At 38.9% G+C, this 18,120-nt stretch overlaps 1 protein-coding gene across 1 annotated transcript in view; it reads right to left on the reverse strand.

Annotated features, from left to right (window-relative positions):
- Window positions 1–18,120, reverse strand: part of Cntn5 (contactin 5) — a 469,456-nt gene that overhangs the window by 247,296 nt on the left and 204,040 nt on the right. The window lies entirely within an intron of this gene.

An 18,120-nucleotide genomic window follows, 5' to 3' on the forward strand; every position in this document is an offset into this window, starting at 1 on the left:
AAAGAATGTTCGCATTTTTAAAAATGTACTTCAAATATCATCTCACACCAGAAAATTTTAATAAAGCCTCTTTTCTAGGACAAGTTGAAGTTAACTCTATTGAAGTATCATCCAAGGGTATGTGTGTCTGTATATGTGTTAGGAACCTCCACTGAGATGGGCCTTTGGTTATGCACATCTATATGTGAACAAACTAGATGTGGGGATTGTCCAAGGACTTTCAAGCACAATCTGAGTTGTTAACAAATGTGCAAAAACCATACAAAGACTTCTCATTCAATCTACTCAAAACCATAGTTGGTGATACAGAATAAAGGAGGAGAGTTTCCAGTTCTGAAAGAAATATTTGAAAATATTCATTGCATTTTCTAAGTTGGAATCATACCATCTCAACTTACTGGATTAGTCTTGCCCTTATCTTTTGGCAACTGTATCAGTTACTTTCTGTTGCTGTGATAAAACATATTGACCAAAACCAATTTATAGATGAAAAGCATTTATTATGTCTATTGTTTCTAGAGGGATGAGTGTCAAACAGCAGGCATTGTGACAGGACCAGGAAGCTCAGAGATCACCTCTCAAGCACAGACACAGGAAACCGAGAGAGGGAATCGGAAGTGGGATAAGGTTCCCAACTATCACAGCACTCCCAGTGACATAATTCCTCCAGCAAGGCTCCATGTCCTAGAAGGCTCAGAACCTCCCCCAAACAGCGCCACCCACTTGGGACAAAGTGTTCCCATACACCAGCTTGTGGGGGACATTTTGCACTCTAACCACATTGAATGAGAACCAATGTTTTTTTCCAAGTCCCCTCCTCAAACTGTGTCTGGGCCTCTGTATACCACATCCTCCCTAAAGATATACACACAAATTCAGTACTTTTTTATCTTAAGAAGGGCTCATCATACCCTGCGGCCTCAGCCTTTGTGATCTGAGGTCTGACTGCCAAGTAGACATAGAGTTCTCTTCCCTTCATGATTCCTTAGGTAGAAGATGCATTTTTGCCATAGATCCTTGGCATGTATATCATTCCTTTCCTTACTTTATTCATAATGTTCATCTTTTAATGTAAGGGACTCAGTCACCCCATGGCTTCTCTTTGGCATATTGAAATTTTCAGCATCACTACTTTTGTACTTCCTGTCATTATTCAGAAAAATCAGGGTTACATGACCACAGATACTGTAACAGCATGATGGCTGATTTAGTGACAATATGGATACTAAGTAACTCATGGGAACTTAATATATCCAATATAGACATTCAAATATATGAGCATACAGGGACCATTGTCATTCAAACCACAATACTGGGATCTGTGAATTCTAAGCTAGAGAAAAGACAGGGCTTTTTCTGTTGGCCTTTTGGAGTCAACCATGCAATGCTGTAAAATATATGTAACTGGTTAAGAACTGAAATCAAAGACAGAAGTAGCTATCATGTATCATCACTCAGAAGAATATGGACTATGGGGATAGGATACTGTCTATTTTCCCTTCAGAAATAACTCACATGTGCTATCTTTGCATGCCTTGGACAGCTTGCATGCACATATAACTTCTTTGTCATTGCGAGCATTCCAGGTCCTCCAAGAGAAAGGTGATTGGAAATCTCTGCACTTTAATGCAGGCACACAGGTGCAGGCACATTACCTCCCCTGACACCCCTCTCAGCATACAATATACACATACAGAGAGTAAGCACATAAAATTTTAAGCATTGACTCAGTATGGGGGAGAACACAGCCTTACTCTACGTACGTGATTCACACAGATGTAACATTTCTAATGTGGTGTGCCACGTGCTGAATTTTTAATGACCATTGTATACTCATTCAAAACTACATAGGAACATCTTGGAGAGTGAAGTGTTATCAAGAGTTTAGTTAAAATGATTTACCTGTGACTTTTAAACAACATTAAGTGGTTTGTGAAAAGTATTCAGATTTGTGCTTAATATGGATGGTGTCTAAAAGACTGGGCTCAGGAAAAGCACCCCGAGGAGCCACATCCAGCACAAAAACACAGGCCCTGAATACAGCTGCATGTTAGCTCCCGGGTGTTCTTCAGAATATCACCATTTAAGCAATACAGAAAGGCTTTGAATGGTTCACTGGGTAAGTGCTGGAGAGATGGCAGAACCGGGACCTCATTGCTGTTTCTTCTTAATTTAGTAAGCATTTCGTTAATTCTGTTGACCAGAGAATCTGAGCTTAAGCAAGCAAGGAAGGAGCTTTCATGGATAGCCAACTCTGTTTAGTTAAAATTCTTAAATAAACAAAGAAAATCAACTCGACTTCTCTTCATACTGGTGAATCAACACTGTGCTGGTACGACTTAATCCTCTAAGAGAAAGTTAAGTCCTATGCAAAAATCTGTAATAATATTAATTATCTTGTTGTAATATCTTTCTTCAAAGAAATTCAGTGTCTTTTCTTCCACTGTCTGTGTTGCCCATCATAGAGCTGACCTCTATGCACCTCTGCTAAATTGAATTGCAGAGACATGAAAACATGGAGCTAGAGAAAAATCATGTATGTGTTTTCCTGTGATCTCAAGAGTAAGCTTTGTTTGTTTGGTATTATATTTTGCACAATGTGCATAGTGTCCTTCCATGCTCAGAGGTTAGTGAGTGAAAAGAAGCAAAGCCCTTGCTGCCCAGACAGTCTCTCTCAACTAAGTACACTGATCATGGAAGACACAAACAGGAACACTACAGAGTGTGCTGTGCAATTTGAAGAGAGGTGCTGGGACGCCTCTGCCAGCTCAGCCCTTACCAAGTAAACACTAAGTAAGCAAAGATGACCTCAACTCCAACACTCATGGAAGGAAGAAAAGGGGTGTGGCTTGCTTGTGGTGATAAAGGAAACTGTATAGAGATGTTGTCCAGGAAAAGGCCTGCTAGAGGAGCCATGGTGGAGGCTGTTAGGGAAAGATGTTGGGTAAAGTACAATGTATTTTGCAGGTAGCTTGGGAGATACTTTGAATAGTTTCCATGATTAATTCTCCTGAACGAAATGATTGAAGTGTATCTGTATGCAGAATGTGGATAAAAGTTAGTACTAAGGAAAACAAACAAAACATGAGTTTTACACACTATGTGAGGACACAGTGATCATCTGGTTCACTGGCTGAGAAGGGCCCTTGTCAGCCAGTCAGCCCATGCTGGGATGCTGGACTTCTCAGAACTGTGAAACAAGTTCTGATGTAAGTGGGTCACATCCAGTTGCCTTTTTAAAGATGAAATTCAAAGATAAATTGTGACAGCATACTCTCTCCTGGCAGGTGAGGACCACCCTAGATTATATCCACAGGGTAGCCAACTTCTTTATGGCAGGATAGGTGCAGTTGGTTGAGTGTCCTTCACATGCCAGAGGCTGTTGAAGATCCTATGCCCAACCCTCAAGATTGCTCTCATTTACTTACTATGGCCTTATTTCAGGAAGAAGAAACAGAGGCTCAGGTTAGGCCAGTACAGTATCTGAGAGTAAATACCTTATGACATGTATAATAGCTGGGCTTGGGCTGCTGTTCCTAGATGTGAACCTGCAACCCCACTATTGAGCACCTGTGGGCAGGTGATTTCACAGTTCCAAGACTTAATTTATCTGTCTATAACACAGGGGTGATTAAGAAAATAACTGCTGATTAATTTCATCAGCACATCTGATGCTTTCTGTCTTCCTCTGGCATCTGCATACAGTCAACTTTTCTTTTGCTCTCTTGCAGTGGTAGGGATCGTCTCCTGCAATATTGTTTTTTTTTTTCTTTCAGATTTTTTTATTTGAATTAGAAACAAGATTGTTTCACATGACAATCCCAGTTCCCTTCTCCCTCCTGTCCTCCCCTACCACCTCCCCCCAACTAAAACCCTACCTATCACATATCCTTTCTGCTCCCCCTGGAGGGTGAGGCCTTCCATAGGGTGTCATCAGAGTCTACCATATACTTTGGGATAGGGTCCAGGCCCATCCCCGTGTGTCTTGGCTCGGGGAGTATTCCTCTATGTGGAATGGGCTCCCAAAGTTCACATCTATGCTAAGGATAAGTACTGAACTACCACAGGAGGTCCTGTAGATTTCCAAGGTTTCCTCAATGAAATACATGTTCCTGGGGTCTGGATCAGTCCCATGCTGGTATCCCAGCTATCAGTGTGGGGAGCAAGAGTTCCCCAATGTCCAGGTCAGTTGTTTCTGTAGGTTTCACCAACCTGGTCTAGACCCCTTTGCTCTTCACTCATTCTTCTCTGTATCTGGAGTCCAGTCCAGTTTAGTGATAAGTTGTGGGTGTCGGCTTCTACTTCCCCCAGCTGCTAGATGAGGTCTATCAGGTGGCATATAAGTCAGTCATCAATCTCACTATCCGGGGAGGGCATTTAAGGTAGCCTCTTCTCTGTTGCTTAGATTGTTAGCAGGTGTCATCTTTGTAGATCTCCAGACATTTCCCTAGCGCCTGATTTCTCTGTAAACCTACAATGTCTCCCTCTATTATGGTATCTCCATTGTTGTTATCTTCTATTTGTCCCAGGACTCAAACTTTCTGCTCCCTCATGTCCTCTGCATCCCTCCTCTTCTTCCCATCTCATTGTCCTAGCACCCCCCACCCCCCGCTTCCCGTGCTCTCAATTTGCTCAGGGGATCTTGACCATTTGCCCTTCTCCAGTGGACAATGTACATCACCATAAGTGTCCTCCTTATTTACTAGTTTCTCTGGCACTGTGGATTGTAGGCTGGTAATCTTTTATGTCTAAAATCCACATATGAGTGACTACATATCATGCTTGTCTTTTTTTGTGATTGGGTTACCTTGCTCAGAATTGTTTCTTCTAGTTCCATCCATTTTCCTACAAATTTCAAGATTCCATTGCTTTTTTTTACCACTGAGTAGGACTCCATTGTGTAAATGTACCACATTTTCTCTATCCATTCCTCAGTTGAGGGGCAACTAGGCTGCTTCCAGTTTCTGGCTATTGCAAATAGTGCTGCTAAGAACATCGTTGAACAGATGTCTTTGTTGTATGAATGTGATTCTTTTGGGTATATGCCTATGAGTGGAATTGCTGGACCTTGTTATAGATTCATTTCTCTTTTCTTGAGGAGTCACCATACAGATTTCCAAGGTGGCCGTAAAAGTTGGAACTCCCACCAGCAGTGGATAAGTGTTCCCCTTTCTCCACATCCCCTCAAAAGCATAAACTGTCATTGGTGTTTTTGATTTTGACCATTCTGACAGAAGTAAGATGGTATCTCATAGTTGTTTTGATTTGCATTTCCCTAATGGCTAAGGATTTTGAACACTTTCTTATGTGTCTTTCAACCATTTTAGATTCCTCTATTGAGAACTGCCTATTTAGTTGTGTACCCTACTTTTTAATTGGATGGTTTGGTGTTTTAGAGAATAGCTTCTTGAGTTCTTTGTATTTTGGAGATCAGACCTCTGTCAGATGTGAGGTTGGTGAATATCTTTTCCCAGTCTGTGGGCTGACGTTTTTTTCTTGCTGACTGTGTCCTTTGCCTTACAGAAGCTTCTCAGTTTCAGGAGCTCCCATTTATCAATTGTTGATCTCAGTGTCTGTGCTACTGGTTTAATGTTCATGAAGCTGTCTCCTGTACCAATTAATTCAAGTGTATTTCCCACTTTGCCTTCTAATAGGGTTAGTGTGGCTGGGTTTATGTTGAGGTCTTTGATCCATTTTGACCTACGTTTTGTGCATGCGATAGACTTGGGTCTATCTGTAGTCTTCTACATGTCTGCATCCAGTTATGCCAGCACCATTTTTTGAAGATTTTCTCTTTGTTCCATTGTATAAATTTGGATTGTTTGTCAAAAATCAGGTGTTCGTAGGTGTGTGGGTTAATATCAAGTTTTTCAAAATCTATTCCATTGGTCTATTTTTATGCCAATACCAAGCTGTGATAGAGGTTGAAGTCAGGGATGGTAATGCCTCCGTTATTGTACAGGGTTGTTTTGGCTCTACTGAGTCTTTTGTTTCTGCATAGAAAGTTGAGAATTGTTCTTTCAAGGTCTGTGAAGAATTGTTTTAGGATTTTGATGGGGATTGTATTGAATCTGTAGATTGCTTTTGGCAAGATTACCACTTTTACTATGTTGATCCTACCTATCCAAGAGCATGGGAGATCTTTCCATTTTCTGGTATCTTCTTATTTCTTTTTTGAGAGAGTCAAAATTCTTATGGTACAGGTCTTTCACTTTTTGGTTAGTGTTACCTCAAGGTATTTTATGTTGTTTGTGGCAATTGTAAAGGGTGACGCTTCTCTAATTTCTTTCTCCATCAATATGTCATCTGTATGTAGTAGTGCTACAGATTTTTTTTTTTTGAGTTAATCTTGTATCCGGCCACTTTGCTGAAGTTGTCAGCTGTAGGAGTTCCAGGGCAGAGTTTTTCAGGTCACTTATGTAGAATATCCTATCATCTGCAAATAGTGAGAGTTTGACTTCTTCCTTTCTGATTTGTATTCCCTCAATCCCCTTTTGTTGTCTTATTGCTCTAGCTAGAACTTCAAGGACAATATTGAAGAGGTATGGAGAGAGTGGATAGCCTTGTCTTGTCCCTGATTTTAGAGGAATTGCATTGAGTTTTTCTTCTTTTAATTTGATGTTGGCTGTTGGCTTGCTGTATATTGCTTTTATTATGTTTAGGTATGTTCCTGTTATCCCTGATTTCTCCAAGACCTTTATCATGAAGGTCATGAAGCCTTTTGTCAAAGGCTTTGTGGGCTTCTCGTGAGATGACTAAGTGTTTTTTTTTTTTTCCTCAGTCTCTTTATATGGTGGATTACATTGATGGATTTTCATATGTTGAACCATCCTTGCATCCCTTGGATGAAACCTACTTGATTATGGTGGATGATTTCTTTGATGTGTGCTTGGATTCAATTTGCCAGTATTTTATTGACAATTTTTGCATCGATGTTTATGAGGGATATTGGTCTGTAGTTCTCTTTCTTAGTTGTGTCTTTTTGTGGCTTGGGTATCAAGGTTATTGAAGCCTTATGAAAAGAGTTTGGCAAAGATCCTTCTACTTTTATTGTGTGAAGTACTTTGAGGAGAATTGGTATTAGCTGTTCCTTGAATTTCTGGTAAAATTCTGTACTGAATCCATCTGGCCCTGGGCTTTTTTTGGATGGGAGACTTCTGATGACTGCTCTATTTCATTAGGGTTTATAGGTCAATTTAAGTTGCTTATCTGTTCTTGATTTAATTTTGGTAAGTGAAGTCTGTCCAGAAAATTGTCCATTTCCTTTAGTTTTTCGAATGTTAAGGGATATAGGTTTTTAAAGTATGACCTGATGATTCTCTGGATTTCCTCTGTGTCTGTTGTTATGTACCCTTTTCATTCCTGATTTTATTAATTTGCATGTTCACTCTCTGTTGTTTGGTAAGTTTGGATAAAACTTTGACTATCTTGTTGATTTTCTCGAAGTACCAATTCTTCCTTATATTGATTCTTTGTATTGTTCTCCTAGTTTCCATTTTATTTATTTCAGCCCTCAATTTGATTATTTCCTGGAATCTGCTCCTCCAGGGTGTATTGGCTTCTTTGTCTTCTAAAGCTTTCAGTTGTGCTGTTAATTCTCTAGTGTGATTATTCTCCTGTTTCTTCATGTGGGCACTTAGAGCTATGAACTTTCCTCTTAGCACTGCTTTCAAAGTATCCCATAGGTTTGGTATGTTGTGTCCGCATTCTCATTGAATTCTAGGAAATATTTAATTTCTTTTTTTATTTCTTCCTTGACCTAGGAATTGGGCAATTGGGTGTTACTTAATTTCCATGAGTTTGTATGTTTTCTGTAATTTGTGCTTTTGTTGAATTCTAACTTTAAAGCATGATGGTCTGATCAGATACAGGGTGTTATTTCAATTTTTTTTGTTGTTTCTTTTAGTTTGTTTGTTTGTTTGGTTTTTCGAGACAGTGTTTCTCTGTGTAGCTTTGGAGCCTATCCTGGCACTATGTGCCACCAAAACCCATCTCCATTTTTTTGTACCTGTTGAGGTTTGCTATGTTGCCAAGTATGTGGTCGATTTTAGAGAAGGTTCCATGTGACGCTGAGAAGAAGGTAAATTGTTTTGTGTTAGGATGGAATATGCTATAGATATCTGTTTAGTCCAATTGCACCATAACTTCTATTAGTTCCTTTGTTTCTTTGTTAAGTTTCTGTCTGGTGTTCTGATCAAATCATATAGTGTTTATTTTCAGTAAGAATTTTATCAACAAATATTAAGTATAATAAAAAGTTTGAGTCTTAGCCAAATATTTTACTCTAGTGGCACTGGCTTTTGGTGATAGAAGACACAGTCTCTGAGTTGATATGAGAAAATCTGAAACCCAAGCTAATGTTGTCTTTGAAATTACTTTACATGGAATGTTTTTAAATGAATAAATTTTTTTGGAGAAACCTTTGAGAACATGGTACTTAAAATGATTTTCTGGCTTCAGTCAGGGAAAGATAGATTTAAAAAGCCACTAAAAAATATGGGGAGCTTGAGGATAATCCAGCCTGGGAAAAATTTAGCATTTATGGAAAAATTCAACTGTATTTTAACTCAAAGCAGAATTTAAAATGAAAACATCTCAATTTCCCAAAAGCATGTTATCCTGTCTTCCTCACATCCTAAGCCTTCCTGTGGATGCCATTATAAATTATTTTTCAGCCTTTTTGTTTCATTGAATAGAAATGCAAATTTGGGGGGAAGCTTGTATTAAAAAGTGTAATCAGGCTCCATAAAAATTCAAGTATTTTTTCTGCTGATTATTTTGGGCTTTCTTTAAAGACAATTAAATCATCCTCCACATAACAGGGGTTTTGTTTTCCTGCTGTGGTGTTTTATGTCTCAATGTGAGGCTGATGGTCATGAAGAGACCTTGTTCATACACAGTAGGGCTTTAAGGTGAGGCTGGGGAATTGAATAGAGCTCTGACCTTGTCAATCACACCATGGAGAGAGTCATAGCTCACTTGACATGGACAATGGTAGAAACATAGGAGTTGGTAGTATGGTCTTTAAGAAGCAAATATATGGGAATACTTGAAGGGAGTGATACTCTGTCATTGTGGACCCCTGTGTGTTTCCTGGCTACCATGATGTGAGCAGTCTCCCCAATACACTGCTCCCCATCCTGATACTCTGCATCTCCACAGGCCTGGACACAAAGAAACCAGATGACCGTGAGCATACACATTTGAAACAATGAACCAAATAACATTCCCTTCCTTTAACTTGATTTTCTCAGGGATTCTGTCACAGTAAGGCAAAGCTAGCATATTTTCCTAGTTTTGAATACTTTATTTCTTCCCACACTGGCTAAGTTGCTCAGAACACAGCTTTTCTGTTTACTATTGTGTGTGAATTTACAGCAGTGAATGAATATGTCCAGGTCTACCTTTGAGACATCAAGTTAATGACAAACCTGGCCTGCCCCTCTAAGTGCTCAGCCCCCAGTTATTTGAACTCTCCAGATTATTTCTTTTCCATCCCTGAATCCACACTTTGACCCAAATACATATTTTCATAAAGTGTCCTGGATCTATGATAGTACTTTATCAAATTTTGAACTCTTGTCCTAAAATATACTCTATATCTCTACAAGCCAAACTCATATCCAAGAATCATTTTGAGTAGTTCATCAAAAACCTCATACCTTGCCTTCTTGCCTGATTTTAATTTTTAATCCATGGACTCTCACATTGTTTTGTGGGGTTCAGCAGTCTAAGGGTGGTTTGGAATTAAAACAGTATTGGATGCCTAAGTTGTGTGTATAAGCCCTGGCCATCTATGACTAAATTCACTAAATTAGACAACTACACCTTTCTTAGAATGGTATCTTATTATGAGGACTGCATAAAAAATAGTATACATCTAACATTCCTTGTGCTTAGGACATGGAGCTAATGTTATTGTTGCCTTGGTGGGAACAGCTTTTACACCCTGTGCTATAGTGATCAAGGCCTGTGCTGCTACTGAGCACTTAACAGTGCCTCTTTGGGGAAAAGGCCTCTTTCTCTTACCTTGGTATGAACTGACATAGCATCTTATCTCCAGCATCTGCTAAACAAAGGTTGTGTTTGTTTGTTTATTTGTTGTTTGTTTTCTTTCCCCTGAGATGAATCAAACTGCATATAATTGTACCCGGTGTGTCCTTTGGTAGATGAGGAAAATACATAGATTATGTGCAAATGGGGAGAGTAACAGAATTAGTTCACTACTCTGATTCATCCAGATATCACAAGAACATAGAAATCATCTTAAAAGATGGGTACAGCTACATATCAATACATCTACATATACTTGTATATATACATATATCTGTTTTTATATTTTATTATGTGTTTTTAATTAATTTTACATCAGTTTCTTTATTTTACCAATTCTTTGAGAATTCCATGCAATGTATTTTGATTGTATCTACTCCTCCCAGATCAATACCTCCACTTCTCCACTCATTCCCAACTTCAAGTCTTCTTTTCCTTTAATGGTCCTCAGAGTCCAATTTGTGACTCCAATATGCTTATGTTGTAGAGCTATCTCTTGGAGTGTGGTTCACATGCCAGGGCCACACCTTGAAGAAAACTTATTCTTCCTTCCCCAGACAACATCAACTGTCAATAGCTCCTAGTGGGTCCCTCCTCACTCCATACTAGAGTAGAATGAGTTGATCTTGTCCAGATCTTGTGCAGTCAAACACTGTTTCTCTGAGTTCATGAACACAGCTTCCCTGTCGTGTCTAGAAGACACTGACTCTGGGCCCTCTAACATATGCTTGTTACAATATTTCTGTCCCCCTTTCACAACAGTCCCTTAGCCTTGGAAAGTAGGTGACATAGGCAATCTCATTTGTGACTTAGCACTTCATTGATGCTTATTCTCTTCAGTTTGATAAATTATTATCTTTCAGACAGAGCTGCTTTTTAATGTGAAGAGAAACAAGAAAGCTACTGCTAAGATGCCGGACATTGGTGGCACATGCCTTTAATCCCAACACTTGGGAGGCATAGCTACCTATGAGCACTTAACAGTGCCTCTTTGGGGAAAAGGCCTCTTTCGAGGCCAGCCGGGTCTACAGAGTGAGTGCCAGGATAGGTTCCAAAGCTACACAGAGAACCTCTGTCTCGTAAAACAAAGATAACAAAACAAAACAAACAAACAAACAAAAAAAACAAAAATGAAAGCTATTGCTAAGGTCCTTTTGGTGTTTGGGTTATCTTTTATGGAAATGGTCTATTAGTCAGTCATTTTCATTGGTAGTCAAGGGTTTTGTTTTTGTTTTTTGTTTTTTGTTTGTTTTGTTTTTTCAAGACAGGGTTGCACTATGTAGCTGTACTATAACTCACTCTTTTGACCAGGCTGGTCTCCAAATCACAGATTGACCTGCCTCTGCCTCCCTTAGTGGTGAGATTAAAAGTGTGTGCCACTACTGCCTAGCTGCAGTCAAGGTTAACAGGATGTCTGGACTCTATTTTGTAGCCATGCCTTTACTTCCCATTATGAACTAACCATAGTTAAATTGGAGAATGATTCATACAAAAACTGAAAAGAAGTGTCTATTGGGATTAGAAGCTAGTCCTAGAGGTAGCTAAACATTTCCACTGTAGAATGCTTTTTTCTTAACATTCTCTGAAACTTCTTTCTTCACCATTTTATATTCAACAAAGAGTCACTTGGGGAGGTAGCAGGATCAGTCAGTAGCATGCACTTGGAGGCTCCAATTCCCAAATATTTTAGTTGTTGTTTGTATTAAGGACAAATTAAGCTGAAAGCTGTAGTCTGGGGGGCTTTTGGAAAAGAAAAGCCTTTAAGCGATTAATGGCTTGTTCAAGTTGTGCCTACTTGGAGTGCACAGCCAGACAACTTGTGCAACTGTTTATAGTAACTGGGGTAAATGAACCATCGTTAAAAGTAGAATTTATGAACTGTTTGCTAAACTAGTAATTAGGTAGAGACACAAAGCTGCAAGCTAGAGATGCTGCTAGGACAACAGGAGCAGCCTTATTCTGTTGTCATTTAAGGCTTAAATTGCCCAGTTCTTCCTTGGTACTTCCCTATGGGAGTTGATGCCTGTTTTGTTATGTATTAACAATTAAGGGGAAAGGAAAGAAGAGACAGGCTGGTGGTGACAGCAGGAAACAAAAAGGCATGTTTGAAGGTCTTTGGGGAGGAATCTGAAGCTCTTCTATGACCTTCAACTTGGGACATACCAGAAAAAAAGAATGTCCTCAGCATGTAATTAAGGGTCACATGTTTGAAGATTTGTCACCACTATTACATTATGTCAACAGGGCAGCTAAGGTGTGAGCATTTGAAGTCCCTTATTTTTAATCAGCAATTTGATAGAGTGTAAATATTGTTTCTCAGTTTAGATTATGCATTCTAGGAATGGAATGCATTTGGAAACACTGTATTTTGCTCAAACTAAGTTAGATCAGGAATGAAAAAGCAGGGGCAGAGGCAGTGGAATTGTGATGGTGATTTCACAAGTAATTCATGCATACTATCAGTTCCTCTGATCAATCAATTTGTCTGTGAGAAGACAGAGTCACAGACATTTTTTCATGTAGAGGAAACGGAAAATAATAGTAAGATGGAATTTTGCTTACTGAGTCCATTAGTTTGTAACTTGGCATCCTTTCTTCTGTTGGAAGTAAAGTTAGGTTCAAAAAGTAGCACATATTCTCATATGAATGTGTATTCCCAAAGTGTGTGCAATGCAGGGAACTGAACTCAGGAATTGAGGATAAATGGAATTGTCAGAGGCTGGAGAAATAGGAACAAGATGGAGATGAGGAGAGATTGGACAATGGCAACTAGGTCGAGTAACTCAGTTGTGTGGTGGTGTGACAATAGACTGGAAGTTAGATTGGGCTAAGAAATCTTGGCACTGGTGAGTCAGCTCAGTGGGAAAAGCACCTGCTGCCAAGCCAGGTGACCTGAGGTTCATCCCTAGAACCCACATGGCTGAAGAAAAGACTGACCGGTGCAGGTGGTACTCTCATGTCCACAACACTGTGGCATGCATATCTCTAAACATACATAAGCCACAAAACAAATGCATAGAGTATAATTTGAAAAAATGTAAAAAGAGGTCTGTTGTGCTTTGTCTCAGACAACTATAGATAGTGACAATATATTTATAATTTAAAAGCTACAAGGAAATATTTCTATGTAGACTTGATAAATATTGGGGAGACAAAAATCTTTAACCTTATGTAAACATTATATAATGCATGCATGTCTGAGAATATCATATACCTGTCACCAAAATAAGCAATTATCCAGTTTTTTATTGTATCAGTTAGCAATAGATTTGAATATAAAAATAAGAAAACAAAACAAATGACTTAGACTCATCAGGAGTGTTAGAAAAGAAATGAAAAATTATCCACATATGGGTTTTCATTTTTTTTCTTAAACTGGATACTGGATTTATTAATACAAGATGTACTAGTTATAGCAAACCTGTGGCTTTAGAAGAACCAGTGTTTCTTTCTCAAACAAATCTCTGTGTGGCTTAGGTGGATAGAAAGAGGTCCATATGGTCATTAAGGAACTGCATTTCCTTATTTTGATTTTGTTCTTGTACTCTCAACTCAAATTCTAACAACAAAGCAACCACACTACCATGTGGGACAGGAGAGACAATCAGGGAGAGCAAGCAGCTTCTCTTCAAGGATGCTGCTGAGAAACCATACAACTGCTTTCTTATTATACAGAATCTCATCATCTGGCAAAAAGAGCCTGGGACATGTGGGCTCCAGTTCTACGATTTATATACAATTGAAAACCCAAGACAACTTACTATTACAGTCACAAAATGTGTGGACAGATTACTAAAAGTTCTTTATTTAGGGTGTCTGGGTGTGTGAGAAGTGTCAAAACTAGTTATGAAGTCAGTCTCAAAGTGTTTGAATTTAGAACAGAAAACTGAATCCATAAATGATACTATGATTGAGTCCTGGGCATGGTGGTTTATGTCTATAATCCCAGCACTGGGTCCCTAAGGGGGAAGATAGTGAGTTTGAGGCCAGCCTGAGCTAAAGTAGGACTCTCCAAATAAAAAGTGGATAAATACCTGTTATGGGGTGCTTTTCTGGCATGTGTGAGATTGAGGATTGAGCCCAACACGGAAATAGAATGGCAAAATATAACCTTAATTTTAGCCAGGCACAGTGACACAATCTCAGGATTCAGAAGGCAGAATCAGGAGGATGGACAGGAACTCAAGGCCAGCTACCATCCCAGAGCTATCTAGAGTCTTGGGAGACTGTCTCACAAGAAGGGACAGGTAAATCCTACCATCTTCTCCATGTGATTAAAATGCAGTTTCATTTTCATTATTGCTCACTTTGATCGTAGAATTATAGATTTATTGACTAGCACCATTCTTGGCTTTAATGTTGTTTTGTGACTGGCAACTTTAAACAAATCACTTAATGCCTTTAGTTTAAATATCAATATCTGACTTAGAGGGTTTTTCCTGGGCACTTTAGTAAAAACCAGTGTTGGAAGTTTAAACCACTTCCTTCTCACTACTTGTAAACTCTCAGAATTGTATTTGCATAAACGTTTCCAGTAGAGGGACACAGCTTTCTTATGAGTGAGACTGCACGGACCATGAGAAGGGTCAGTGTGTATAAAGGAGGAAAAAGAAGTAAGCAAATGCAAATATTACAGTCTTAAAGTCATTCAGGGAAGGTCCTGTCTCAGGACAGTGAAAGTCCAATGTAGTCAGAATACTGACAGTAGCACCTGCCTTAAATCTGAGATCAAATCTACATTATTTTAATTGTTTGAACCATGTGATTATCAACAAGTCATTTTATTGTTCTCAACAGATTCCTGCTATAATATCTTACAACACCTCCTAAATGTTGCTCTTCTATGAACAGTTATAAAAATGATACATAATTTATAAAATACAGAAAACAAAAATGGAAATTAAAATTTATTACTAAATCACACATTTCCAACCTTTGAACAATTAGTATTTAGTCACAGTTTTTTTTAATGGAAGAATAAATGCACCTGTGTTTTCTCTCAAAATAAAAATTACATGACTTGAAATACACTGGTAGTATGGCAATATTTCCCCATGATCATCATGCCCATCAGAAATTGGTTCAGAAAAACTGCAGTGTTCCATATAAATACACCTTATACGTGTACATGTGTCAATGCTATACAACAGTGTGCCTGCCTCTGGATTCTGGGATATGTGTAAATATGTGTGCAGTGTATATGTGGTGGATGTGTGTGGGGTCATGTCCTGTCTGGGGACTATGTGTGTATTGTATGTATCACATATAAGATGTGTGTGTGTGTGTGTGTGTGTGTGTGTGTGTGTGTGTGTGTGTGTGTGTGTGTATGCTACAGTATATGTGGACTAGGGTAGACTCAAACTCTTGTTCCTAACTGCCTTGGCTTCTAGTTTCTGGGATAACATGCTTCTTGATCATTACTTAGTTTAGCCCATTTCTACTTGAAGAGATGATATACCTAGAAGTCAAGAATGTACCAAACATCTTCATTTCCTAAATGACCATGACTCATTGCTTTTGGTGCTGTTGTGAGCATTTCAAGGGGGGCTGAAGGAGGTTGAGTCTTCTACAGTTCAGTTGTTCCTGATTCTAAGAAGTCTATCCATAACCCTACAATAATAAGTGTAAGATATCTTCCTCTTCCTTTCCTGAGCTCACAGAAGGCACAGGAGAGCAGTTGTGGGTGATAGCACAGTGCACATTGCCAGAATCCCATGAGTAGTCAATCTTATGAAGTCAGATATCACCTTCATTTTCCTTTGGACTAATAATATCGATTGGATTATTTCATTTCCTCTAAAAACAAGCATAGGTTTTAAGTTAAAAAGGGGACTAAGTGACATACTCTTGATAAATGAATGCTCATTTACCCTTATTACACAACTTGTAGATGCCAAACATAAAAGAAGATACCCAGGGTCTGCATTGTTTTATGCTCTTAATATATAAAATACACTGTCATTGAGAAAACAACACAACAGCGTGCTCATTAACAAACTCAGCATGGAGGTGGAAATAAGAGGGTGGCGACAGGACCCTAATTGTGCTCATGAATTCCTCTTCTTTCCCACAAAGAGCGAGAAGGCCTGCTTCCCCTGCTCTAACAGTGTCCTGGAGGGCTTTTATGAAGAATATATTTTCCCATTTGTCTGGGAGTCAGTGTGGGAGCTTGATCATTGTTGCCCAATAAACACAACATGAATTCCCAGAAGAAGTCAACTAATAGGTACTTCAAGTGCAATTTTCTATGCGTGTTAAATGAGGAAGTTGAAAAGTTGGTCATTAAGACATGCCTTTGGAGAGCAGGGGACTGCATAAAGGACTGTGGACAAACCTTTCCTTTGATTTCAGTCACATAAAAAAAAAAAAAACCACTTATCCTATGGTATTGCCCTTCTATATTATAACTTACTTTTAAGTTCTGCTTCAGAATTTCTGAAGAACTTGTATTATACTTTACTATGTTTATAACTGCTAACTTACTTTGCCTAGGAGTAAAAAAGCCATATTTGCATTATTTTAAAATTGTAATAATTGTAAACAAGTTTTAAACATCTATAGCATTTCTATGATGGTCGATAACAGCTGAGACAGAAATCATTGAACAGGATGCAAAGTGATGTCTCTACTCAGAACCTTGTATTCTCCTCTCAGCCAAGACTGCACACAGAAAGTAGGGAAGTTTAACATGCAATAATGAAGATTTAATGTGTATGCGCTGCTGGAGTGTTTCTGGATGATTATATTTTAACAAAAGTTAATGGCCAAGTAATGGGAATAATGAGCTGGAGTGGAAATCCAATAGGAGCTTGATGAGCAGAACAGGCTTGAATACTATGTCAGAGAAGAAGCTCTCCATGCAGTGTCCATGCTGAGGACTCCTCAAGAGCACTTATTTCAACAGGAAAATGGACAGGAGTGAGAAAGGAACCCAAGTTAATGGGGAGAGAGGGACAGAGACAGAAACACAGATATATATATATATATATATATATATATATATATATATATGAGAGAAAGCATGGTGAAAAATGAATGTGTATGGGGTGTGTGTATGAGGGTGGGTGGCATATACCTGTGTATTCACACGGGTGTACAAATGTGTATACACATGCATATGTGAGGGCAGAGGTTGATGTTAGATTTACCCCTTCACCTTTTCAAGTATTTTTACATTTAGCAACTCGCTAAATATCTTTTCTTTCAGTTAGGGCATAGCTCTATGGGTAAAGATGTGTGCTGCCATATCTGATGACCTGAGTACAACCCCCAGGACTCACGTGGTAGAAAGAGAACACTGACTCCCACAAGTTGTCCACTCATCTACACACACACACACACACACACACACACAATGTTTCAAAGTAATTTTTTCATAAATACTGGAGAAAGAGGAGAGGTATGGAGATCTATCATACTATTCATAAGAAAAATTCTTGTTAGCACTAAAACCTCAAGATTACCCATTACCACCTGTCTGTTCTACCTTTCCTTCTCCTCCACTGGAGGAAACTAAAATAAGAATTGCATCCTAACCTACCATACAAGCCGACTTATTTTCCATGTAGCATTTCATTCAATCGTCACAAGTCAACAAGGTTACTGTTTATTTTCAAGAAGTGTTTATTTTAATTTTGTGTTTATGAATATTCTGCCTGGGTGTGCACTACCTATGTGCCTGGTACCAGGGAAGCCAGGAGAGGGCACTAAATCCCACAGACTGTAGGTACAGACAGCTGTGTGTCACCACTGGATGTGGGTGCTGGAAGGCAAACCTAGGTCCAACAAGTGCTCTTAATTTGCTGAGCCATACTCCACCTCCCAGTTTTATAAGTATTAAAAAGAAGGTCTATTACAGAACCCCAAAGCATGAGCAAGGAAACTGCATTCATTTCTCATACACATTTCTGTTACCCAGAGATCGAAAGTGATTTGCAAATTGTGAGTATGCCTGGCTAAAATGGCCATCATTCTTATAAGTTATGGGGAGAAAGATAAACTGAGTGGCTGTTCTCAGTGACCAATCGTTATGCTACATGGATGAGCCCAGAGACACAGACAACTATA

The sequence above is a fragment of the Cricetulus griseus genome, chromosome 4 (assembly GCF_003668045.3).
Source record: "Cricetulus griseus strain 17A/GY chromosome 4, alternate assembly CriGri-PICRH-1.0, whole genome shotgun sequence".
In the NCBI taxonomy this organism is placed as follows: Eukaryota; Metazoa; Chordata; class Mammalia; order Rodentia; family Cricetidae; genus Cricetulus; species Cricetulus griseus.